The sequence below is a fragment of the Heptranchias perlo genome, chromosome 2 (assembly GCF_035084215.1).
Source record: "Heptranchias perlo isolate sHepPer1 chromosome 2, sHepPer1.hap1, whole genome shotgun sequence".
NCBI lineage: Eukaryota > Metazoa > Chordata > Chondrichthyes > Hexanchiformes > Hexanchidae > Heptranchias > Heptranchias perlo.
Genome location: NC_090326.1, coordinates 54848194 through 54875651, shown reverse-complemented (window position 1 = coordinate 54875651; position 27458 = coordinate 54848194). Strand labels below are relative to the sequence as shown.

Here is a 27458-nt window from a genome sequence, read left to right as displayed (position 1 = left end):
GGTGGGACAGGACATACCCAGGGATGGTGATGTAAGAGTCTGGGATGTTGGCTGAAAGGTATGATTCTGTGAGTAAGGCTATGTCAGGCTGTTGCTTGACTAGTCTGTGGGACAGCTCTCTCAATTTTGGCACAAGTCCCTGGATGTTAATGAAGAGGACTTTGCAGGATTGACTGGGCTTGGTTTGCCTTTGTCATGTCCGGTGCCTCATGGTCCGATGCCGGGTGGTCCGCCCGGTTTTTTTCTTATTGTGACTTTTTTTAGCGAGATTTTACAACCGAGTGGCTTGCTCGGCCATTTCAGAGGGCAATTAAGAGTCAACCACATTGCTGTGGGTCTGGAGTCACATATAAGCCAGACCGGGTAAGGACGGCAGGTTTCCTTCCCTAAAGGACATTAGTGAACCAGATGGGTTTTTATGACAATCCGGTAGTTTCATGGCTACCATTACTGATACTAGTATTTTAATTCCAGATTTTTATTTAACTAATTGAATTTTTAATTAATTGAATTTAAATTCCCCAGCTGCTGTGGCGGGATTTGAACTCATGACTCCAGATTATTAGTCCAGGCCTCTGGATTACTAGTGCAGTAACATAATCACTATGCTACCGTACTGGGGAATAACGTGTGGGAGTGGACACAGAGTGGAGGCAGAATCCCCTGTTTGGGAAAGCTCACTTATCATAGGAACACAGGAACAGGAGTTGACCATTTAGCTCCTCGAGCCTGTTCTGCCATTCAGTGAGATCATGGCTGATCTGTGGCCAGGTCAATAGTTTGCCCTCAATTCCATGAGCTTCAACCTTAGCTAACAGTCTGTAATGAGGGATTTTATCAAATGTCTTCTGGAAGTCCATATAAACAACATCTATTGACATTCCTCTACCACTACTTTAGTTACCTCTTCAAAAAATTCAATCAGGTTCGTCAGGCATGACCTACCCTTTACAAATCCATGTTGGCTCTCTCTGATCAGCTGAAAATTGTCAAGGTGTTCAGTCACTCTATCCTTAATTATAGACTCGAGTAATTTCCCGACAACAGATGTTGGACTAACTGGTCTATAATTCCCTGGTTTCCCTCGCTCACCTTTCTTAAATAGCGGAGTGACATGTTCAATTTTCCAATCTAAAGGAATGCTTCCTGAATCGAGAGAGCTTTGGAAGATTATAGTTAGGGCTTCTGCAATGTTCCCACCTAAGTCCTTTAAAACCCTGGGATGGAAATTACCTGGTCCTGGGCATTTGTCACTCATTCGTGCCATTATTTTCTTGATTACTATTAATTTGCTTACGTTAATTATGGTGAGTCCCCGTTCCTAACTCAAAATTAGTTTCCTTGGGGTATCCGGTATGCTATCCTCTTCCTTTACTGTAACTACTGACACAAAGTAATTATTTAACATGTCCGCCATTTCCTTATTTTCATTTACAATATCACTATTATCAGTTTTAAAGGGCTCACATTGCTTTTGACCACCCTCTTTTTCCTAATATAAATGTCAAAATTTTTTGTGTTGATTTTGATATCCCTTGCAAGTTTCTTTTCATTCTTCCTTTCTTGTGGCTCTTACTATCTGTTTTGTTACCCTTTGCTGTTCTTTGTATCTCTCCCAGTCGCTAGGATCTGTGCTATTTTTTGTATTTTTGTATGCTTTTTCTTCTAGTTTTATGTTGTCCCTTACCTCTTTTGTCAGCCATGGCTTTTTTTTTGGCAAGTAGCGCTTTTGCCCCTTAGGGGTATAAACTGGTCACGTTAAATTATTTTTTGAACACCTCCCATTGATCTTCTGTCATTTTAACCATTAACAGATTTTCCCAGTTTACTGTGGACAGTCTCTGTCGCATCCCATTGAAGTCGGCCTTACCTAAATATAGAATCTTAGTCGCTGATACGGGTTTCTCCCTTTACAATGTTGAACTCGATCATATTATGATCACTATTGGATAAATGTTCACTCTCCATTAACTAAAGCTGGCTCATTGCTAATTATTAAATCTAATGTGGCCTGCCCTCTTGTTAGTTCTCGGATATTATGAGCTGGAATTTGCTCAGAGCTGCGTGGCAACTTTCGCAGCAGCTCCTGCAAAATAAGTGTACAAATTTATTTGCTGCGGGCTCCATGGTGTAGACTTGTGTGATTTGGAAGTTTACAATAAATGCCCGACATCAACCCAGCCTCTGAACAGCGTGGGTTGATTCACATGGGAAATGTCTGTGAGAATAGAAGACATGCCCACAAAATCTGTCAGGAAGAGAAGTCACGCCCACAAGCAGGCAAGTATAAATCATTCATTTCAAGTCAACTATTCTGTATGTCAGTGTAAATAATAATTTAACATTTTTTTCATAAAAAGCCAAGCAAATAATTGAATTAAATTAAAGAGACAGAAGTGAAAAGCTGGAGAAAAATTATTTTTAATTTTTAAAAATGTTTTTAATGACCAAAAAATTTAACAATAAGGAGCAATATGAGACTCCTCATTTTTAAAATTTAATTTTTAGTTTTTTTCACTCATTAAGAGTCATTGTGCTTTTAAAAAGTAGTGTAGGCCTGGTATTTTTCAGCATACCTTTTGGTGGCGTAAGTAATTATGTTCTAGCTGGGTAAGTGTACAATTTTTCTGTGATTTCAATTATTATGGCGCATGATTCCCCTTTAATTCACAGCTGTCAAATAGCCGGTGAACCAATAGGAGCAAGTTCATGATTTCCGGGTTATATTGCGCATGTGATTCACCGTCAGAGACAGAGGATGCCGCTGAGGTACCCTGTTGTTTGGTGAGCAATTTTTGGGCCATGGTTGTAGAAAACTGTTCTGAACACACTCAAGAAATTCGCTACCTTTCTGACATGAGTTCGTCTGCTTATCCTAATCTATGAAAGTTAAAATCGCCTATTAAAACCACTCTGCCTTTGCTACATGCTTGTCTAATCTCTGCATTTATACATTCTGTCACTTCACAGCTGCTATCAGGGGGCCTATACACCACAGCCACTACAGTCTTAAATCCTTTTCTTTTTCTTAATTCTACCCATAAAGCCTCCATCATGAGGACAGGGCCCTGTAGCTGCAGGGTAGGAACAGGAGTAGGCCATTCAGTCCATCGAGCCTGCTCCGCCATTCAATTAAATCATGGCTGATCTGCACCTCAACTCCATTTATCCGCCTTTGCTTCATATCCCTTGATACCCTTACCTAACAAAAGCCTATAATTCTCAATCTTGAAAGCCTATTTGTCTTAGCAAATTTCTACAACCCTTTGTGTGAAAAAGTGCTTCCCGATTTTGCTCCAGAATGGCCTTGCTTTAATTTTAAGATTATGTCCTCTTGTTCTTGATTCCCCCACCAGAGGAAGCAATTTTTCCGTACCTACCCTATCAAATCCTTTTAACGTTTTAAACACCTCAATCAGTGCACCCCTTAATCTTCTATACTCCTCCGACAGCTCCTCAAGTGAGAATCCATTCCCTGTGCATTCTCGGCGGGGGTCGGGGGGGGGGGGGAGGGGGGGAGGGTAATGATGAAATCAGTCCAGTTTCCGGCCATGGCACTCAAGCAACACGCCTTCTCCCTCTGCCTCTTTTCCAGGTCGTCCATGATAATCAAGAACAGGGAAATGCCCAATGGATGGGCCATTAAAATGCTTTCACCTTCCTAACACATAGAAAGAGGTGGGGGGGGGGGTCTTGAAAGTAATTGCCTTCACAAGCGAACAGGACTCTGGATGGCAAAACTGGCAAGAAAAGACTGCCTAAATTAAGAGAATTAGAAAAAAAACTGAGAACGATTTCCTACATTACTACAGTGACTACACTTCAAAAGTACTTCATTGGCTGTAAAGTGTTTGGGATGACCTGAGGTCGTGAATGGCACTATATAAATGCAAGTCTTTCTTTCTTCTTTCCAGGCTGCTGGAGGTGAGGCTCCACGGCTTTTATGGTCCCTTTGTTGGCTTCCCAGGCTGGGGGTCAAGTGAGGGACATAAGTCACGTCAATACCAGGTCACTCACGCCAATATTTTTCAGTCTAAAGTGGCTGCAGTGTGAAAACGGGTGTTAATCCAGCAAATTGGCAATTGCCTTTGACTGCAGTGATGGGCTAAGTGACGAGAACAAACTTCTATCGACTTAGGTGAGGCTTTCAGCGGAGTGGCGCAAATGCCCCAGCAAATTATGGTGCAACTCACTTACTCCATTATTTCCTGGAACTGTTACGGTTAAATAATGGCGCATGCAAAGTTTCCAGCAAATTTAGGCCCAATATAACTGAGTCATATGGAAAAAATAGAAGGGCTTTTTTGGAACAAATGGGTTTTTCCTGTCCTTAAAAACTCTTATTAGCAAATCTTTCAATATTGGTGTTCACATAAGAGACTGAGGAACAACAGGGGCTAAATTGGGCCGCGTAGCCTAAGCCCCGAAAATGGCGACCACGATGCACGCGCACACTTCCGGCGTGACATGTGTAGAATGCCATCTTGGTAAAGGTGGCTGAACGTGGGCAGCATGTAGAGTAGGGAGATCATGATGTAGATCAGTGTGCAACCCTGATTTGAAGCAGTTGGAGCTATTTTCGAACGCCCTGTCCTAACCTTAGGAGTTAAAGGGCATGAAGGACCCCCCCGACCAGCGCTATTTAAAGGGATCATGCAGGAGTTACAGGTTAGTTACTGGATTAGTTTTTCTGGCTGCTGGTACAATTGTGGGTGTTTGTGGAAGTTTCCTATATTGGAGAAAGTTGCAATATTATATAGAGAATGGTCTGGGTGGTCTTGCAGTACTGTTAGTGGCATTTAAAATAGTGCGCTGAACAGACATGGGTGGCCTGCTAGGGCTTTCTCTGGGAATTGAACATGACTGGGAGCATGCAGAGCAGGACAAGCTGGTAGAAGAGGGAGGAGGAGGAGGAGGAGGAGGAGGACATGGAGGAGGAGGAAGTGCAGCAAGAAGCGCAGGAAGAGGCAGGGAGGCAACAAGTTAGACAGGTCCCATCTGCCAGGGCTCTGCATGATCAGATGATTAATGAGAGATATCTCCCCATTCACCAACAGTCCCACACTCCTTACCTTTCCGCTCCCACATGACCATCAAATCATCCTCCTTATGATTACACATTGCTTCCTCCCTCAGCTCATCACAGAAATGAAAGCCAACACCAAATGCAAGTCCAAATCAAAATTTATCAATTAACATATGCAATAAAGCAAACAAAATGAGACTATTCACCCTTGTGTATTCCCTTAGTGCCTGTTGTCCGTGTGCCTTTACCTTTCCTAGTGCTCCTACGAGGTGCTTCCCCAGTGGCTGGAGCATGGGTGGTGGAAGGCTGCTGACCTTCAATTGAGAAGAGTGCAGATGGCCTTGGAGGACGACTTCAAGCAGCTCTGGGCCTGGAGGGCCCGGCTGCAAACTGTACTATCTTGGCCTGGGCTGCAGCAGTCCGGCCTTGCTGGCTGACAGGCAACAGCAAGGGCACTGGCGGAGTCGCAGGGGTGGGAACAGGAATGCTAACAGCCTGAGAGAGGACAGCAAGTTCATCTCCCATGGCACCACTGCCACTTTCCTGGGGCAGCGCCTCAGCAAACTTGGTGATCTGCTGGAGAATAGATTGCTGGAGTGCTGTGATACCCTGTAAGCCCCGTGGTAGTCAGAGCCAAGATAACAGCAGTCTGAGCCAGTAGCGCAGCAGTTTGAGCTTCCAAAGCAGCATGCAGACCTTGGATGGCAGATGTTTGAGCTGCAATGGAAGCTGAGACATCAGTCATCAGGCACTGCATCATGGTGGGTTCCACAGGTGCGCTGATGGAGGTGAACCACCTGTTCCATGTTGGAAAGGATGGGCTTCAAGTTCTGCATAAAGCCATGTGCTAAGTTGGAGCTGCACTCCTCCATGCCCCTTCTCATTGTGCGCAGGCTTTCCAGTGCACGAAGCATTTGGTTGTGTGTGCCCATCAGCCTTCTTCTGCAGCCTGGCCCATTGAAGGCATCATCTGACTCCTCGGCAGCAGAACTAGTGAGCGACCTCGCCATCCGGTTCCTGCGCACTTGTGCTCGGTGTCTCACCACGTGCAGATCCCCCCTCTATCCGGCCTCTAAACTACGCGCAGTGTCAATATCTGAGCTGGTGGCTGCGAGTGTAAGATCGAGTGACAGTGTGTCTGGATCATCACTGTCATCTTCCTCTGCCACTTCTGACTGGATAGGTTCCAGGTCTTGAGTATCTGAAATGACAAAGGGTTGAGTTGAGGTGAAGGGAAAGGAGAAAGTAAGACCTATGTGTTGACACCATCGGCAGCACGTGAGTCAGAAAAGATTGTGGACTGAGCGAGATGTGGGAAGTGAGAAGGAGGATTAGGTATGCAGAAACCTTCATCAATGATACCTCCAGTACTACCAGTGGCCACGGTCGCAGCGAGGGACTGCCCAATGATGGGCAGCATGGTGTTCTCCATTGCGTAGGCGCACCTGTCCTCCTCCAGCTCTTTCCTGCTGCCTGTTGTTATGCGCCACCTTCTCCTGCAAGAAAGAGGGAAGTGTGTCAGTGAGTGTCCTGCAAGATGTTTGGGTGATGTGGCTGTCATGGTTGAGTAGCTGGCTGTGTGTGTGACCTGTGAGTTGTAGGTCTGCGGCTTGCCAGAATGGTAATGTGTGAGGGCGAGAGGCAATATCTGATCTGCAGAGTTGCGTACTGATTGAAAGAGTTTGTTGATAATGTGGGTGATGGGAGGTGTCGTGCGTGGAGCAGAGGATGAGGCAAGTGGTGCAGTTGGTAGGATATGCCACCTGACCATTTAACGCACTCACCTTGACCACTCGTGTCAAATCATTGAACTTCTTCCTGCACTGCATCCATGTGCATGGAGTGATGCTCCTAGCATTGACCTCATCCACCACATTCTCCCACTGCCTCTTTAGGATGTGTCTGGATGGCCTCCAGCCCCCCTGCAGATGTTGGATGCTCCTCCATCTGTCCACCTCTCCCACCAAGGCCTCCAGTGCACCGTCTGAGAACCTCGGTGCCACTCTTGCGCAGGCGCAGCCATTCCTCACTATCTTCCTGCTCAGAAATCACATTGCACCATTTCCTACAGCCATACAGCACCTCCCCTTTAAGAGGTGCAGGCTGCTTTTTTTCAGTAGTGCTCGCCACTCCCGATATCGGGCCTCCCCCTGCTGGTGTGTGCAGCCACTCATAGTGCAGGTAGCGCTGGCTGCACGCAGCGATCATGTAGATCATCAGGCAGCACAACTGTTACATGCTGCCTGCATCTCAACGACTGGGCACGGGTTAATCATGCACAGAGATCCCTGCACCTCTTTTTGGGGGTTGACACCAATTTGACCCCCAACATCCCTGCAGTCCTCTTGTCAAACCATGCAAATAACAAAAGTCACTTTAACTGGAGTAATTCGGAGCCAGCATGCCTTGTTAAGTAACATTGCTGGATTTCACAATCCATTCAAAGTCAATTTGCAGAAAATGAGCCCACTTTATCATAAGCAAAGTTAAAGGAAGTAGAACAGTAAACTGAAGCATTATTAAAGGCACTGCTCAGATATGACAACGAAAGATTATTTCCAGTCAGTGCATCTACATTACCAGCTGTTGCTTTGACACACACCTGAATATCAAACACTTCCTGCCTACCTCTTAAGAAGTATATTATAGGAAAACTTTATTGTATAATAGATTGTGTTTTTACAAATGTGGACAGAAAAGAAACAGAAGTAGAGCTGACATCTGATGAATATCTTTGTGCCACAACAATGAAACATAATCGTGTCCTAATTTATAATTAATTATCTGCTCCCTTGGTTTAATATAGACTTCTTTGATTCTACTTATTTAGACATTTGAATCTTAATTTGAAACATTAGTAGCAAAAAGAAGCCGTTTCTAACATAAAGCAAAACATCGGCATCCATATAGGACAATCACTGTACAGTTTTTGGATGGTCAGCGATTTGGGATGAGGGAGCACCCAAGCATATTTATTACCCTGTATTTTTGTTCTACTCAGTTGGAACAGTGGTTCATTCATCCATATTTTACAGAAATACTGGAAGTAGTAATGCACATTACGGTGCACTAGTGTTTTGTGCCACGTTATAATACAACATGGGTTTACTCAGGATAGTCGCCAGAGTTTCTAAAGTTAACAGCATTTTCTGTATGAGTTACTGAACAAAGGCAAGGGTCTAGAAATTGGTTTGTGCTGGACTGCTGGCAGGTATTGGGCACAGGGAAAGCTGGAATGGGTAGGCCCGAGGCAATCGGGCCCTATTTGCATGAGGCCGGTGAGCCGCAGAAGCCTGCTGGGCAACCCCAGGCAGCTTGTCGGTGAAGAGGATTTCAATTTTGGATCTCTGCATTGCCAACAGCGACCCTCAGGTTGGTCCTGGGAGAGACGGGGGAAACGATCGGGAGAGAGGGGAGTGACCGAGAGGGAGGGTGGGAGCCGATCGGGGGCCGGCAACGGTCTTTGGCACTGCATTGGAGCCAGGTGGAGCACTCCTGCATTTCCCGGCTCCACATTCAGCTAAGTATTTCCAAAAAAAAGAGACCTTTTTAGTGGTGGCCTCCAGCGGTCCCTTTAAGGACTGCTGATTAGGCCATAGATAAACCACGTTTTCCTAAATGCAGCCGGCCCAGTGCCGGTTGCGTTCAGGGCAGCACAATTTTGGATAGGGGGCCTCAAACATGCGTTCGGCCCCCGTTTTGCATATGCAGAGGGCCAAATGCCCGTTTCAGGCATGGACCCTGGACATCTCTTTTTCTGCCTTCACTAATATGGCGGATGGCGTAGATCCAGCATGTAATGAGCGCAAGCTCCCCGCCCGCCCGTCACATTGGATGCTTAGACACCTGTTTTGCGCCTAAAAAATGGGCGACATCGAATTTCTAGGCCGGGGGAAGGGGTTGGAAGAAAACCAAAGCACACAGCTACTGAACATCTTCTTGTCTCTGGATCAAGAGTGATATTGGCTGTTGATGCCAATATCAAGAGAATTGGGATCTAGTTGCACACTCACCTTCTTGGGATGGGAATGATACTAAGTACAGGCAAACTTCAAGAGAAAAAGAATACTGTAAAAGAATATTTGCTAGTATCATTATTTTACGCGTTGCTATTATACTTTAAGGTGGATGTTTCATGAAGAGCTGTCACATGTTCAGAAAACTGTCTTTAGTGACTCACATCAACAGACAACAGAACAGCCCTTTGATATCCCTGAACACACATTATAGGCTATGTAAAAAAGAACACATAAATAGATCTCCCTTTTTAAAATAAATGTTCTTGAAGAATACAATGAAATAAATGCTGAATGTAATCTGCTAGGTTATAAAGTACGCAATTGCTTTTGGTTACAAAAAGTGACATGGACAAAATGACACATTGACGGTCACTTTTGTACTTTCCATCCCACTCAATCGAAGTCAATGGGCCAGAAATTGCTCTACAAGTAACGGTGAGCCTAACAACTCTCACCATTATTAGTGGCGAAATCGAAAAGCAATTTCTGGCGACCGCACGTGCGCAGATAAACGCAGAAATCTGGAACTTGCTCTTCCTCGTTCGCCGGCGATCTGACTGCATCCTCTTAAAGGGACATCGATGGCTGCAATCAATAGAATCAATGGACCAGCGGAAACTTGCTCTCCTGCCCAGCTGGAAACTAACTAATATCGCTACAAAATAGGTACGCCAAAATATATCAGGTCTAAACTAAGTTTTAACAGCGTGGTAAATCTTAATGACTGCCAAACAACCTCTCTAGCACTGAAAATTAAACTTTAAAAATGTGGAGTTTCAATCATTCCGATTATAATAGTTGTTGGACATTTAAAAAAAAATTCTTTTATCTTTCTGTCTTTTAATTCGATATTTCTTAGCCTCTCTTTATTTCACAGTCTCTAACTGTTCTTTTGATGATTTTGCTATTGTAGCTTTCACTCCCTGGTTTTGACCCTTCGCGGCTTGTCAATAATGCTGCAATCTGAATAGTCGAGGGGAGAGAAAGATCCTCTTGCCGGCCACATAGGTCCTAGCTCTGCTGGAGTTAACGCTGGGCTCTGTTCAGGTTCACATTAGAGGAAGTTCCCGCAGTAAAGTTTGTGTGTGAATATAAATCTATGGAGCTGTGAACGATGTTCGTTTGTCGCTGGGAGCAATTTCCAGCCCACTATTTCTACTATGATTATAGGATGGAACTTGTGTTCAAGAACCAGAAGCAAAAGGCTCAAGAAATAGCACTGTAATCAATCCAGTGCCCCTCCAACTCTTTGATTTTGCTCCATTCCAGTGTGACACTGAGACTGTTGTGATCATCAGCAGAGCCACTGCTTACACAAAACAATGAGTAAGGAATCTTACAACACCAGGTTATAGTCCAACAGTTTTATTTGAAAATCACAAGCTTTCGGTAAATCACCGGCATCACCACATCAAAACAATGAGAACATTGCTGTGGAAACAACTACCGGCAGACAGTAGCTTGTTATTTCTGTTTGTTGTTGGCAGAATGTTAATAAATAAATCATAGTGAAAAAGATAAAGGACTTTCTCGGATGATTGTCCTCTATAAATCCTCCAATTGACAACGATAAGAAAAATTGTTGTAAATGTTCTAGACTAATGTACGCATTTTAATTAAACCTCTCCGAGGCTCATATAAAGGGCTTCATGAAGGTGTTAATTAATGTATAATACATTTATAGGATTAAATTCCGATATAAAAATCATTTTCCATTTTCACGAGACGGCAAAACCACTTAAATGTTACCATTACCTATAAATTAATTAATCCAACATAAGATCAAAGCTATTACAGTTTTTGATTGCCGAAATGGATTTAGCATTCGAGCTCTCGAAGTAAAATAGGGCCCCGATTTTAATTGCAGTCTGGTTTCTGGCAGACGAGTTCTGGTGTCAGTTCCGAGCTCAACCGTTGCAGCAATGAAGCGGCCTGGGGAAATTTTAACTCCTGGACCTCATTTCAGTGTCACCGGCCAACTTCCCTCCTGTTTCAGGCGAAATTTGACAGGAAGCGATGGAAATTCACGCAGCCCAGAAGCTGCCCGCCTGAGGCCAGGTAAGTGGTGGGACCATCTACTGGGCCCTCCCAAGTGGCTCCCTGCGAAATGGAGGTGGCACGATTTTGTGGCAAGGGAGGCTTTCTTATGGGCCCGCAGGAGCACCCGTGCTCCTCACGGTCCCACAAGGAAAAGAAAAAAAATTAACACTTAGGGAATCATTTTAATCCTACCCACCCAGTGGAAACCAGGTGAATGGGCAGTTAAAATCGTCCATTTTACTTACGTACCCTTGAGCTACTGGAGGAGGACCAGTTCAGATCATCACCTGCTCTCGTGAGCAGGCAGCATGGACACCCATCCAAAGCCAGTCCTTTATAACATATGTATGTCAGGTCTAAGTGACATCATTGGGAGCCGGCTGCAATTTTTACTAGGCGGCCTAAACGGGAAACAGCAGTGAGTTTCACGTTAGGCCAACCCAGTGGCGAAGTGGACCAATGCCAAAAATTAAAATTCTAACTTTGTATTTAATTTTCTCTATGGTCTTGCCCCTCCTTACCTCTGTAACCTCCTCTAGCCTTACAATTTCTCATGAACTCCTCATTCCTCTGATATCTGCCTCTTTGTGTAACTTTCCCTCTCATTGCCCCACCTTTGTGGCAATGCCTTCAGTCACCTAGATTCCACTCTCTGAAATTCCCTCACTGGAACCCTCCAACTCTTTACCTCCCTCCCCTTCTTTATATCCCACCTTAAAAACCCACCTCTTTGCTCAAGTCTTTAGTCTCCCCTTGTAATATCTCTTTGGTTCGCTGTCTGTTTCTAAACATGCCTCTGTGAAGCACCTTGGGAGATTTTTAGTATGTTAAAGCTATTAGATAAATCCAAGTTGTTGTTGCTTAGCTGTTTCATTTAATACAAGAGCAGACAGTCTTTGTGAACGAAGGTCAGATGGTAAACTGATTTAAATTGCTGATGGGCAGATCAATGAAAATAGCAGAGGCTTCTTGTAATCTCCAAGAGCTGATTGCTGGGTATCTGTAAATTGTTTGTTACACTTGACTAACAAATGCTTTTTTTCTGGAAATGTGTGAATTGACTGGGTTTTCACAGACAAAAAAAAAGTGTAATTTTCTACTGTATATGGCATGAACCCTGTTAAGCTGCACATTTGCATAATGTATTTATTTGTACATTTTGGTATCTAGCATTGCCCAATGTTTATATGAATGCATTATTGCTACATTCATCAGTAACGTTGGCCTCAAAAAAATTAAGAAGTTAAAGCCACTGTAAGGAGTTTTGTGAGAAGATAACTGATTCTCTGTAGAACATTTCAAGAGAAAATAACTGATCCACTACAGGACGTTTTGTGAGAAGATAACTGATCCACTGTAGGATGTTTTGTGAGAAGATAACTGATCCACTGTAGGACGTTTTGTGAGAAGATAACTGATCCACTGCAGGATGTTTTGTGAGAAGATAACTGATCCACTGTAGGACGTTTTGTGAGACGATAACTGATCCACTGTAGGACGTTTTGTGAGACGATAACTGATCCACTGTAGGACGTTTTGTGAGAAGATAACTGATCCACTGTAGGACGTTTTGTGAGAAGATAACTGATCCACTGTAGGATGTTTTGTGAGAAGATAACTGATCCACTATAGGACGTTTTGTGAGAAGATAACTGATCCACTATAGGATGTTTTGTGAGACGATAACTGATCCACTGTAGGACATTTTGTGAGAAGATAACTGATCCACTATAGGACGTTTTGTGAGAAGATAACTGATCCACTGTAGGATGTTTTGTGAGAAGATAACTGATCCACTACAGGACGTTTTGTGAGAAGATAACTGATCCACTGTAGGACATTTTGTGAGAAGATAACTGATCCACTACAGGACGTTTTGTGAGAAGATAACTGATCCACTATAGGACGTTTTGTGAGACGATAACTGATCCACTATAGGACGTTTTGTGAGAAGATAACTGATCCACTATAGGACGTTTTGTGAGAAGATAACTGATCCACTATAGGATGTTTTGTGAGAAGATAACTGATCCACTGTAGGATGTTTTGTGAGAAGATAACTGATCCACTATAGGACGTTTTGTGAGACGATAACTGATCCACTGTAGGACGTTTTGTGAGACGATAACTGATCCACTGTAGGACGTTTTGTGAGAAGATAACTGATCCACTACAGGATGTTTTGTGAGAAGATAACTGATCCACTATAGGATGTTTTGTGAGAAGATAACTGATCCACTGTAGGATGTTTTGTGAGAAGATAACTGATCCACTACAGGATGTTTTGTGAGAAGATAACTGATCCACTATAGGACGTTTTGTGAGAAGATAACTGATCCACTATAGGATGTTTTGTGAGAAGATAACTGATCCACTGTAGGATGTTTTGTGAGAAGATAACTGATCCACTGTAGGACGTATTGTGAGACGATAACTGATCCACTGTAGGACGTTTTGTGAGAAGATAACTGATCCACTATAGGATGTTTTGTGAGAAGATACCTGATCCACTGTAGGATGTTTTGTGAGACGATAACTGATCCACTGTAGGATGTTTTGTGAGACGATAACTGATCCACTGTAGGACGTTTTGTGAGAAGATAACTGATCCACTATAGGATGTTTTGTGAGACGATAACTGATCCACTGTAGGATGTTTTGTGAGACGATAACTGATCCACTGTAGGATGTTTTGTGAGAAGATAACTGATCCACTATAGGACGTTTTGTGAGAAGATAACTGATCCACTGTAGGATGTTTTGTGAGACGATAACTGATCCACTGTAGGATGTTTTGTCAGACGATAACTGATCCACTGCAGGATGTTTTGTGAGAAGATAACTGATCCACTGTAGGACGTTTTGTGAGAAGATAACTGATCCACTGTAGAACGTTTAGTGAGAAGATAACTGATCCACTGTAGGATGTTTTGTGAGACGATAACTGATCCACTACAGGACGTTTTGTGAGAAGATAACTGATCCACTATAGGACGTTTTGTGAGACGATAACTGATCCACTGTAGGATGTTTTGTGAGAAGATAACTGATCCACTATAGGATGTTTTGTGAGATGATAACTGATCCACTGTAGGATGTTTTGTGAGACGATAACTGATCCACTGTAGGACGATTTGTGAGACGATAACTGATACACTGTAGGACGTTTTGTGAGACGATAACTGATCCACTGTAGGATGTTTTGTGAGAAGATAACTGATCCACTGTAGGATGTTTTGTGAGAAGATAACTGATTCACTGTAGGATGTTTTGTGAGACGATAACTGATCCACTATGGGATGTTTTGTGAGACGATAACTGATCCACTGTAGGATGTTTTGTGAGACGATAACTGATCCACTATAGGATGTTTTGTGAGAAGATAACTGATCCACTGTAGGACGATTTGTGAGATGATAACTGATCCACTGTAGGACGTTTTGTGAGACGATAACTGATCCACTGTAGGACGTTTTGTGAGATGATAACTGATCCACTGTAGGATGTTTTGTGAGACGATAACTGATCCACTGTAGGATGTTTTGTGAGAAGATAACTGATCCACTATAGGATGTTTTGTGAGAAGATAACTGATCCACTGTAGGATGTTTTGTGAGAAGATAACTGATCCACTGTAGGACGTTTTGTGAGACGATAACTGATCCACTGTAGGATGTTTTGTGAGAAGATAACTGATCCACTGTAGGATGTTTTGTGAGACGATAACTGATCCACTGTAGGACGTTTTGTGAGACGATAACTGATCCACTGTAGGATGTTTTGTGAGAAGATAACTGATCCACTGTAGGATGTTTTGTGAGAAGATAACTGATCCACTATGGGATGTTTTGTGAGACGATAACTGATCCACTACAGGACGTTTTGTGAGACGATAACTGATCCACTATAGGACGTTTTGTGAGACGATAACTGATCCACTATAGGATGTTTTGTGAGACGATAACTGATCCACTGTAGGATGTTTTGTGAGAAGATAACTGATCCACTGTCGGACGTTTTGTGAGACGATAACTGATCCACTGTCGGATGTTTTGTGAGAAGATAACTGATCCACTGTAGGACATTTTGTGAGACGATAACTGATCCACTGTAGGACGTTTTGTGAGAAGATAACTGATCCACTGTAGGACGTTTTGTGAGACGATAACTGATCCACTGTAGGACGTTTTGTGAGAAGATAACTGATCCACTGTAGGATGTTTTGTGAGAAGATAACTGATCCACTGTAGGACGTTTTGTGAGAAGATAACTGATCCACTGTAGGATGTTTTGTGAGACGATAACTGATCCACTGTAGGACGTTTTGTGAGAAGATAACTGATCCACTGTAGGACGTTTTGTGAGAAGATAACTGATCCACTGTAGGATGTTTTGTGAGAAGATAACTGATCCACTGTAGGATGTTTTGTGAGACGATAACTGATCCACTGTAGGACGTTTTGTGAGACGATAACTGATCCACTGTAGGACGTTTTGTGAGACGATAACTGATCCACTGTAGGATGTTTTGTGAGAAGATAACTGTTCCACTGTAGGACGTTTTGTGAGAAGATAACTGATCCACTGTAGGATGTTTTGTGAGAAGATAACTGATCCACTGTAGGACGTTTTGTGAGAAGATAACTGATCCACTGTAGGATGTTTTGTGAGACGATAACTGATCCACTGTAGGACGTTTTGTGAGAAGATAACTGATCCACTGTCGGACGTTTTGTGAGAAGATAACTGATCCACTGTAGGATGTTTTGTGAGAAGATAACTGATCCACTGTCGGATGTTTTGTGAGACGATAACTGATCCACTGTAGGATGTTTTGTGAGAAGATAACTGATCCACTGTAGGACGTTTTGTGAGACGAAAACTGATCCACTATAGGATGTTTTGTGAGACGATAACTGATCCACTGTAGGACGTTTTGTGAGAAGATAACTGATCCACTGTAGGACGTTTTGTGAGAAGATAACTGATCCACTGTAGGATGTTTTGTGAGACGATAACTGATCCACTATAGGACGTTTTGTGAGAAGATAACTGATCCACTATAGGACGTTTTGTGAGAAGATAACTGATCCACTGTAGGACGTTTTGTGAGAAGATAACTGATCCACTGTAGGATATTTTGTGAGACGATAACTGATCCACTGTAGGACGTTTTGTGAGAAGATAACTGATCCACTGTAGGACGTTTTGTGAGAAGATAACTGATCCACTGTAGGATGTTTTGTGAGACGATAACTGATCCACTATAGGACGTTTTGTGAGAAGATAACTGATCCACTATAGGACGTTTTGTGAGAAGATAACTGATCCACTGTAGGATGTTTTGTGAGAAGATAACTGATCCACTGTAGGATATTTTGTGAGACGATAACTGATCCATTGTAGGATGTTTTGTGAGAAGATAACTGATCCACTATAGGACGTTTTGTGAGACGATAACTGATCCACTGTAGGATGTTTTGTGAGAAGATAACTGATCCACTGTAGGATGTTTTGTGAGAAGATAACTGATCCACTGCAGGATGTTTTGTGAGAAGATAACTGATCCACTGTAGGATGTTTTGTGAGAAGATAACTGATCCACTGTAGGACGTTTTGTGAGACGATAACTGATCCACTGTAGGACGTTTTGTGAGAAGATAACTGATCCACTGTAGGACGTTTTGTGAGAAGATAACTGATCCACTGTAGGACGTTTTGTGAGACGATAACTGATCCACTGTAGGATGTTTTGTGAGAAATATGTCAGAAATCAGGATTTTATCTTTCAGAAGTAGTAAGATTTTTAATTTCTAGCTGAAGAAGTTCTCATGGAGGGCAATTGTCTCAATGTATCATTAGTTATATATTATACTTCTAGCATTTGCCATTTTTGAGCTTCATATTTCTAATTAGTTATAAATAAATACATCAACCAATTTGAAGAGTATTTGGTAGCCTAGCCGTATTCGGATTACTGTAAGGGGAGTAATTTTTCACCCTTAGTTCGCACACTTCTGTTAAAGTGAGATTTTCAAAAATGCACAGATCGTAGGGAACAAGGCATCCACTGTTAAACTAGCAGATGGTGGCTAAATCATTGATGTAATTTCCCATTGTGTCCTGAAATCATACAGTGTTTAAACAACATATCTAGTGTGAAGTATGTCATGACTAATGGTACTGGGTTTATTACTCCAATAAGCCCTTTCATTGATGCCATCAGATAGAATCAGTCAACCATATCAATGTAAATGACCCTGGTTAATGTCTTTTATTGCCCATTAAAAAGAAAAAGCTAGAATTGCTCAGACACGTATGCAATCCACTCACATCTCTCCATTAATTTAACAGAATATCAGAGAAAATAAAGAGCTCAGTTTACAATGACTGGCTCATGTTGAGTCAGTAACTCATGTTTTATTCATCATGTTTTGTACTGGAGATATAATTGTTGAAACTCTCCCAGAGGACTCCCTGACCAGATAATTAATTATGGCCACCTCTGTAGTTGATGTCAGAGAGATGGAGTGGAAGCCATATACATGATAGCAAGAGAGAGGGAGAGGGGAGTACTTTGCTCTTTCTGGAACGACAATGAGAAAATATCCAATAATAGATTTGAGAATGGTTCTTAGTGCCAGGCCCCACATCTAGCAAACAGCAAACTTAACATAACTAGATTCAATATAAAAATTGAAAAAGAGAGGGAACTGTCAAAGATAAAAGTACCTGACTGGAAAATAAGCCAATTTCAGTGATATAAAAGGGAACTGACCCAGATAAAATGGAAACAAAAAATGGCAAATAAGACCGTGCACTAACAATGGGAAATATTTAAACAGGAGATGATTAAGGTATATAGATATATTCAAATAAGAAGTAAAGGCTGCAGTTTCTTGGACGGGTAGAAAAATTGAAATTAAAAAGACTTTAAAAATAAGTATATGACAGAGCTAGGGCTAATAATAGGGAAGAAATTTATGCTGCATGTCGAAAATATAGAAGGGAAACAAGAGAAGAGGTCAGAAAGATTAGGAGGAGCAATGAAGACCAGTAGGTAATGTAAAGGGGAATAGTAGAACATTTTATAAACACATAAAAAATAAAAGAATAATTAAGGAAAGGGTAGGGCTGCTTAGAGATGAAAATGGAAATCTTCTTGTGGAAGATGAAGGAATGGCGGGGATACTAAATTAGTTATTTGCCTCGGTTTTGACAGAAAAGTGTGGTAGAAATAAAAGGATACAAGAGGATGAGGTGGAGCAGTTGGATAGGATATCTACAGTTAACTAAGTAATACTGAAAAAAAAGGAAGTCAAAGTGAAAGAGACACCAGCATGCATCCTAGAATGCTGGGGAAATCGGAAAGGAAATGGCAGAAGCTTTGACCAAAATCTTTAGATATGGAAGTTCTGCCAGGGGACTGGAAGGTTGACAATATAACACCTGTATTCAAAAAGGGAGAAAAGGATAAACCACTTAGCTATAGACCAATTAGTCTAATATCAGTATTGGGTCAATTTCGACAGGCCACAATAAAGGTTAAAGTTAATTATCACCGAAAAAACTGGGTTAATTCAAGACAGACAGCATGGATTTGTAAAAGGCAAGTTGTGTTCAAGAAAATTAATAGAATTGTTTAAGGAAATAGCAGAGTGAATGTTGCGTATATGGATTTTGAAAAGGTGTTTGATAAGGTTTCACATAGGATGCTTTTGATTAAATTAAAACATATGGGGGATAATTTTTTCATGGAACGTTAGTATGAAAGGGCAATATCAGAACAGCTGCTCATTATACATCTTTCATTGAAATTTCATATGAAAATTGGGAGAGATATATAACGGGCCGCTGATCTGATATCGCCTGTTTTACATGATCGCCCAGAGTCAAAATTACCCCCGTGGAGGTCAATTTCATGGGGTAAATTTTAACCCCACGAACGGGTGGGTTGGGGACGGGTGGAAAGGGAAAAATTGTAATAAAAGTAAAACCCGACCACAACTCGCCCACTTCCAGTTTTAACGGAGGCGGGTCGAAGGGCGGGTGACCAATCCACTCTCAAGGAGGTGGGTCAGTAAGTAATATCTTTTAAGGAGGCAGCGGTCCTCCATTTTGAGAGGTTTTTTATTTTTAACTTCCGGTGGCCCGGATTCCCAGGCATTCTGCTTCACGCCACGTAAGAGGAGGCAAGAAGGCTGGGACAACAGGTTTTATTGCCTTTATTGCACTGTTTGTGGGCCAGAAGGAGAAGGAGTGTTTCCTCCAGGCCCAACAAGCCTACCTGCCGCGATCCCACACAGGTGATCAGCCGACCCCCTCCCCATGTCCGACTCCATCCACCACAATCTCCGACACTCCCAAGATGTCTGACTCCCCCGATGTCCGAACCCCCATGACTGAGCTCTGATAGCCCCCAATAACCGCCGACCCCAATGACTCCCCCCGATGACTGACCCTCCAAATGATCCCCGACCCTCCGATGACCGCCGACTCTGATGACTCCCCCGATGACCAGCCCCTGATAACCCACCCCAACCCTGATGACCCCTGACTCTTGATGGCCCCGATCCCGACCCCCGATGACTGAACTCCCCAATGACCCCGACCCCTCCCGATGACCCAGACACTGACTCCCCCCATGACCGACCTCGACCCCCTGAAGGCCTTCGACCAATGACCGACCCCGATCCCCCAATGACCGACCCACTGATGACCCCCGACTCCACCCCGAAGACTGACGTCCCCGATGACCAACCCGGACCCTGATAACCCCCAAGCCCACGATGACCAACCCCCCTGTGACGACCCCGACATCCCAATGACCCCCCACCCCGACCAATGACCGACCCCTCCCATGACTGACTCCGACCCCACGATGAGCTCCAACTCCATTCGATGACCGACCTCCACCGATGGCCGACGCCATGATCCCCGACCTCCCTGATGACTGACCCCCCTGATGATCTCCGACCCCGACCCCTGCCCCAACCCCCCTTCTAAGACTTACCTGCTGGCATCCACTCCCTGGCTGCTCTCCCGTCCGTCTGACAGCCAGCCTGTCAAACTGGCTGTCAGTCCAGCGGGAAGCCTACAGAAAGAAAATAAGACGTCCTTACGTCAAAATCGTAAGGACATCTGGAAAACCTGTCCTTTTAGGTTTCCCATCAGGAATTCCCAGCCCTCTTTCTGTCTCCCCGTTAAAATTTACCCCCATGTCTCCATTTATGCTTAAAAGCGGGGTGATAGCCGGTACGAGGTACTGTGGGACATGGACGTGCTGACTTACCACTGAGCTCCCAACCGCTCCAATTTTCGGGCGGATCTCGATTGAGGTGGCCAGAGCTCCTGACGGAAACAGATGGGAGCCTCATGAATATATACCATTCGGGGTCAAGTGACATAGTTACAACCCCCAAAACAATTTTCCTCTCTGCCTGCCAGTTTACCGCCAGTTCCTGCTCTCAGCCACCAAACATAACTGTTAAAAGTTGTGAGGTGGCCATTTTGAGCATTCATTAAAGTGATCCTCAGTTGCAGTCAGCGATCCAGGTTTAGCACACTTTTTTATGCCAGCAACTTGTGGGTTTTGAGGCTTAAAGGGTTTCACATTTAATCTCCATGTTGTTGTAGGTAGTGCAAACATTTTACCCACTGATCTCAGACTGGTGCTTCCCTTCACTCCCAGCACCTCCACACCTCCCATTTAAGATGCACCAACTGGCCCTTCAAATTCGGCTGCCCTGCTGGATTTCCTGCCCTCCCAATCAGTGAGTTGCCCATAGGGAGCACGTTTCATGTTAGCAGCTCAGTCAATTCATTTAAATTGGGTTCCGACCATGCAAATGGCATGTGCCCCACCCCGACTCCTTCAGGTGGGTGCAGCGCATGCCCCGCCCACTGCCCACTTGATATGTGCTCCACTCCAAAATCGTCCCCGTGGTATTTAAAGGAGCATCCCAGCATGGCGAGGGAATTGGTTAAAGATGAGGAAACAGAGAGTAGTGATAAATGGTTTTTGTTTGGACTGGAGGGGTGTAAACACCCCAGAAGTCAGTTTTGGAATCATTGCTTTTCTCACCCAGGAGTCAGTGTTGATGGGGGACCAACATCAAAATTTGCAGATGACACAAAAATAGGGAGGCTGGTTAACTGTGAAGAAGACTCTAAGTGACTTCAGGAGGACATAAACAAGTTAATAGATTGGGCAGATAGTGGTGAGATTAAATTTAATGCAGAGGTGATACATTTTGGGAACAAGAATAAGGAGAGGACATGTACACTGCTTATAGTAAAAGCAGTACACTGCTTATAGTAAAAACTGACTTCTGGGGTGTTTACACCCCTCCAGTCCAAACAAAAACCATTTATCACTACTCTCTGTTTCCTCATTTTTAACCAATTCTAACACGGGACGCAACCAACAGAGTACCCTTCGTCGTCCAGTACTTCCCCGGAGCGGAGAAACTACGCCATGTTCTCCGCAGCCTTCAACATGTCATCAATGATGACGAACACCTCGCTATGGCCATCCCCACACCTCCATTACTCGCCTTTAAACAGCCACCCAACCTCAAACAGACCATCGTTCGCAGCAAATTACCCAGCTTTCAGGAGAACAGAGTCCACCACACCACACAACCCTGCCACGGTAACCTCTGCAAGACATGCCAGATCATCGACACAGATACCACCATCACACGAGAGGACACCACCCACCAGGTGCATGGTTCATACTCCTGTGACTCGGCCAACGTTGTCTACCTCATACGTTGCAGGAAAGGATGCCCCAGAGCATGGTACATTGGCGAGACCATGCAGACGCTGCGACAACGGATGAACGGACACCGCGCAACAATTGCCAAACAGGAGGGTTCTCTCCCTGTCGGGGAACACTTCAGCAGTCAAGGACATTCAGCCACCGACCTTCGGGTAAGCGTACTCCAAGGCGGCCTTCGAGACACACGACAACGCAAAATCGTCGAGCAGAAATTGATAGCCAAGTTCCGCACCCATGAGGACGACCTCAACCGGGATCTTGGGTTCATGTCACACTACACGTAACCCCACCAGCGAACAAATGTTATCTGTTTTTAATATAACGGGTCATTGACTGTCTTCCTTATCTCTCTCTCTCTCTTTTTTTGGGGGTTTGTATATTCGGTGGCCTTTTTAGGTGACACCTTTCTGTCTGCTCACTGTGATTGCCTTGGCAACGGGCAGTAATCACCAGGCATTGTTTTGTGATCTTAAAATGCGAAGGATTCGAAAATGTCATTTCCACACCGCCTGAGGAAGGGGAAAGCCCCCGAAAGCTTGTGGGATTAAAAATAAAATTGTTGGACTATAACTTGGTGTTGTAAAATTGTTTACAATTGTCAACCCCAGTCCATCACCGGCATCTCCACATTATAGTAAAAGCAATAGAGGAGGAGAGGCTTAGGGTTCGCATACACAAACCTTGAAAAATGTGAGAACAAGTTGATAAAGCAATTAAGAAAAAGTTTGATAATTAGGGGCTTGGAGTGCAAAAGTAAAGGGAATACTAAACCTATACAGATCATTGGCTAGGCTGCAGTTAGAATGTTGTATCCTGCCTTAGAAACAAAATCCAGGCGACGGAGAAGGTGCAGAAGAAATTTGCTAAGATGATACAAGGGATGCGAGATTTTAGTTATGAGGTGAGACTAGAGAAACTGAGACACTTTTCATTCGAACAAAGAAGGTTAAGAGGAGATCTGATAGAGGTGTTCGAAATTATGAAAGGCAATGACAAAATAAATCGGGAAAAATATTTCCATCGGTCAGTGAGTTGGAAACTCGAGGGCATAAATTTCATATTAATACCAAAAGAACAAAGGGAGAGGTTCAGAGATTTTTTTTCCGCAGAGGACATAGAGGGATTAAATTGGTTAACCCCTGAATCCGGGCGCGGGCATCGCGGTGCACGATTAATCCGCGCCTGGTGGTTCCGATGCAGGCAGCACGTGAGATTCGTGCTGCCTGGTCATTTACCTGATTGTAACGCATGCAGCCAGGCCTAGCCGTGACGTTCTCACCAGTTTCGTACTTCTCACCAGCAGGGGAGCCCAGATATCACGTGAGTTGCTCGCACCTCTTAAAGGCAGCCTGCACCTCGTAAGGGCAGCCTGCAGCTCTTATGCAAAATATAAGATATGGGTCTGCATGGAGTCTGAATGGATATCAGACATCGCACACGTAAAACACAGATGCAGGTCCCATCCCTATGTTTACAAACTGATGAATTATGTTAAAACATTAAATAAAGGTTGTGCACTATTAAATCCCAAATCCTCCAATCTGCACACCAGACTTCACCAATCTGCTGAACAGAGTTTGTACCAGGCCTACGAGAGTGAACCAAGCCTTGGTGCAAGAGGTGGACAGAAGAAGGGGCATCCTATATCTGCAGGGGGGGGCAAGAGGCCCTCCAGACATATGCTCAAGAGGCAGTGGGAGGCAGCAGGGGACGAAGTCAATGCCGGGCGCACAGCATCATGAACATGGATGCAATGATTTGACAAGAGTGGTCAGGGTGAGAGAGGTCAACTGTCAAATGGCATCTCCTACCAACTGCACCACTAGCCTCATCCACTGTTCCACACAATACACTCCCCATCACGCACATACCAACAAACTCTTTCAATCAGTACTCAACTCTTCCAATCAGATGCTTCTTCTCACCCTCATACATTACCAATGTTGCAAGCCGCACACCCACAACTCACAGGTCACACACACTGGCAGCTATTCAATCATCAGGCACATCACCCAGACACAAGTCCTGCTTTCTTGCTGAAGGAAGTGGCTCATAACAGGACGCAGCAAGTGGCAGTGGCATTTAGCACCTCAAGCCTGTTCTGTCATTCAATGAGATCCTGGTTGATCTGTAACCTAACTCCATATACCCGTCTTAGCCCCATATCCCTTAATACCTTTGGTTAACAGAAATCTATCAATCTCAGATTTAAAATTAACAACTGAGCTAGCATCAACTGCCGTTTGCAGTACAGCGTTCCAAACTTGTACCACTCTTTGTGTGTAGAAGTGTTTCCTAACTTCACTCCGGCAAGTCCTGGCTCTAATTTTTAGGCTGTGTCCCCTAGTCCTGGTATTCAAGTACAGGAGACCTCCAAACACAGGAACAAATGTATTCGCAAAAAGAAGCAATAATCCAGCAACTAACCTGTAAATCCTGCATGGTCCCTTTAAATAACACTGGTGGGGGGTCCTCCAGGCATTCTAAGACATGTTCAGCTGGTTGTGGTTAAAGCTGTGCATTGGTTGGAGCAGTGAGAGCCAAAATGATATCTATCCCTTTAAATCTAACCCATGTTCTTCCTACTTTATATACTGCCAGTTTTCGTTATCTGCGCCTGCGCGAACCCCTTTCCCAAGGTGGCATCCGGCGCACGGCACACGCGCGCGCATTCTGGACGCCATTTTGAGACCTCATGTGGCCGTGTAGCACCTGAAAAACGGACACTACATGGCCCAATTTCTAGCCCAGAATGTCGTGCCAGAAATGATGGAGGAAGCAGAATCCAATAATAGCCTTTAAAAGGTAAATGGATATATATTTGAAAATTTAAAAAAAAATGACAGTAAATTTTAACCCCCAAGAACGGGTAGGTTGAGGGAGGTGGGGGGTAAAAATCCTCCGTTTTCAGAGCAGGATGGCATCCCGGCTCCAACACGCCTACTTCTGGGTTTAACCCAGGCAGGTTTGTCTGTGTGTGGAAAGCAGACACCAGGAAGTCCCACCCTCACTTAAAGCCAGCGGACCAAAACTTAAAAGGGCATTGTACCTCACTGAGATACTTGAGGTACTTAATATTTTGTGTATTAGAATAATAAAATAAACCTAACCTCACCTATTCGGTTTTCCCATTGCTTCTGATTCACGTCGGGTGAAAGCAGGTGGGAAGGGCTGGATCCATGTGGTGAGTGCCTCTATTGCACTGCTTGTGGGCCCAGAGGAGCAGGAGTGCTTCATCCAGACCAAGAAGTTCACCTTGGGCATCATCGGGGATGGGGCGGGGGGTGGGGGGGTCGGCCGACAAGAGCCCCGCGATCGGCTGACGCCACCCCACCCCCGACGATGCCCCCCCTCTCGGTGGTGGACCCCCCCCCCCCCCCCCGCCCCATGATGGTGGACCCCCACCTACCTCCGACTCTTCGCCCGACCTCCAGCGGCCTTCGATCTTCTTCTCAGCCCCCTAATCTTATCACAGTCCCCTTGACCTCTTACTCAGCAACCAGATCTGCTTCTCAACCCCCCGATCTCTTCCTCAGCATTCCCCACCAATCTTCTCCCCGGCCCTTCCCTCCCCGATCTTCTCCCCGACCCCTCCTCTCCCCCCAATCTTCGCCGCAGCCTATGTTCCTCTCCCCCCTCTCTCTGATCCTCGGCTGCAGCCTGCTACAGCAGGCCTTCCTGCCCGACAGCCAGCCCCGGCTACCAGGTGCGAAACCTGGAAGTGCAATTGATGGGCCTCATCGAGGTGACGATCGTCCACTTACCTTCCGGGTTTCGCACCCGGAAATCTTCTGCCCCGCTCCCTTCCGGGCTGGAAGTTAAAATTTATCGCATGGAGTGAGGGTAGGGGTGCTGGACCAAGTGGATAATTCTTTCAGAAGGTGATATGCATGCAATGGGCCAAATTGCCTCCTTCCATGCTGTAAAATTTTATGGCTCTGATATTCCTGGGCTAGAGGGTCTATAAGGGGCGTTTCCTCCCGGTGAGGAGGCCTAGAAAATGGATTGGATCCTGGGTCTACCTGGATTCTGCCCATTTGGAGTGAAACATGGGCAATCTGCCATCCACCCCTCGCCCCATCCAATGTCAAGGGGACGTGTCAAGGCGACTTCCCTGGCTATGCCAGGAAATTTCTCCCTTTACCTCTTTCAAATGTCTGAGCAGAACCCATGCCGGTTGAAATCTTGGGTGAACCCCTTTGAGGCCTTCAACAAGCCCCAATCCCGTACAAGCATAAGGTAATCGATCTGGAAGGGGATTGATTACCTTCTCTAGTTGGAGTGGCTCCAATAGGAGCTGAAGAATGTGAATATTTCTTTCTTCAGTCCATTTGGGCCTCTGGGAGACGCCGCTACCCCATAGAAGGGTGAACCAGCTAGGCCCGGGGAGGCTGCCACTGATGCACCCTTACAGGCCCATCCCCCTAAGCAAATGACCCTATCCCTGGAATTTGGGACAGGATCTCTGGTGCTGGGAGAGGGAGGACAGGGGTTCCGATCCATCGCATGCGCACTGGTTCTATTCTGTGATCACATTAGAACATAAGAACATAAGAAATTGGAGCAGGAGTAGGCCAATCGGCCCCTCGAGCCTGCTCCGCCATTCAATAAGATCATGGCTGATCTGATCCCAACCACAAATCGAAAGAACACAAGAAGTCGGAGCAGGACCCGGCCACATAGCCCCTGGGCCCTCTCCGCCACCCACAGGGCATTGACCGATCCGAACTCAGCTTCATGTCCAATTTCCTGCCCGCTCCCCATAACCCCTAATTCCCTTTACTTCTAGGAAAGCCAACATTGCAGGCAAACATTTGAAAAATGAGGCATGAAACATTGAAAATGTACCATAACTGTTCAGATCAAATTGAGGCAAGCCAGGCATTTTGAACAAATAAAAGCATTTTTCCCCTTTGCTTTCAGGTTTCATATCAGTTAACTATTTCAGTGCAAATAGACGTCTGTTGCAATTAAACTCCAGTTCTAGTTCTGTTTTTTCCTACCAGTATTCTGAACATTTTTTTTCATCGATGTTGCAAAGATCCATCTGAAACAAATTCAATGAACTTTTGCATATTCATTTCACAGTGCTAGTTTTGAGACAATTATTTTGATCTGGTCCAAAGATCTCATACAATTGTTTAATGCACATTGCCACATGATTATGTATTGAGTTTACAAAACAGGGAAAAATCACTGCAATTTTTTTCTTATTATTCATTCTCGGGATGTGGCTGGCGTTTGCAAATCCAGCATTTATTGCCCATTCATAGTTGCTTGAGGAGGTGGTAGTGAGCCTTCTTCTTGAACTGCTGCAATCTTTAGCGATTTGATACAACTGAATGGCTTGCTAGGCCATTTCAGAGGATAGTTAAGAGTCAACAACATTAGTGTGGGACTGGAATCACATATAGGCCAGACCAGGTAAGGAAGGCAGCTTTTCTTCCTGAAATGGCATTGGTGAACCAGTTGGGTTTTTAAGACAACAGTTTCATGGTCACTTCTACTGATTTTTCACCTGAATTCACATTCTCAAACTGCCATCGTGGGATTTGAACTCTGGATTACTAGTCCAGCAACATATCCACAC

At 44.4% G+C, this 27458-nt stretch overlaps 1 protein-coding gene across 1 annotated transcript in view; it reads right to left on the bottom strand.

Moving 5' to 3' along the window:
* The window catches only part of LOC137339250 (cadherin-18-like), a 237523-nt gene that overhangs the window by 138735 nt on the left and 71330 nt on the right, over positions 1–27458 (bottom strand). The window lies entirely within an intron of this gene.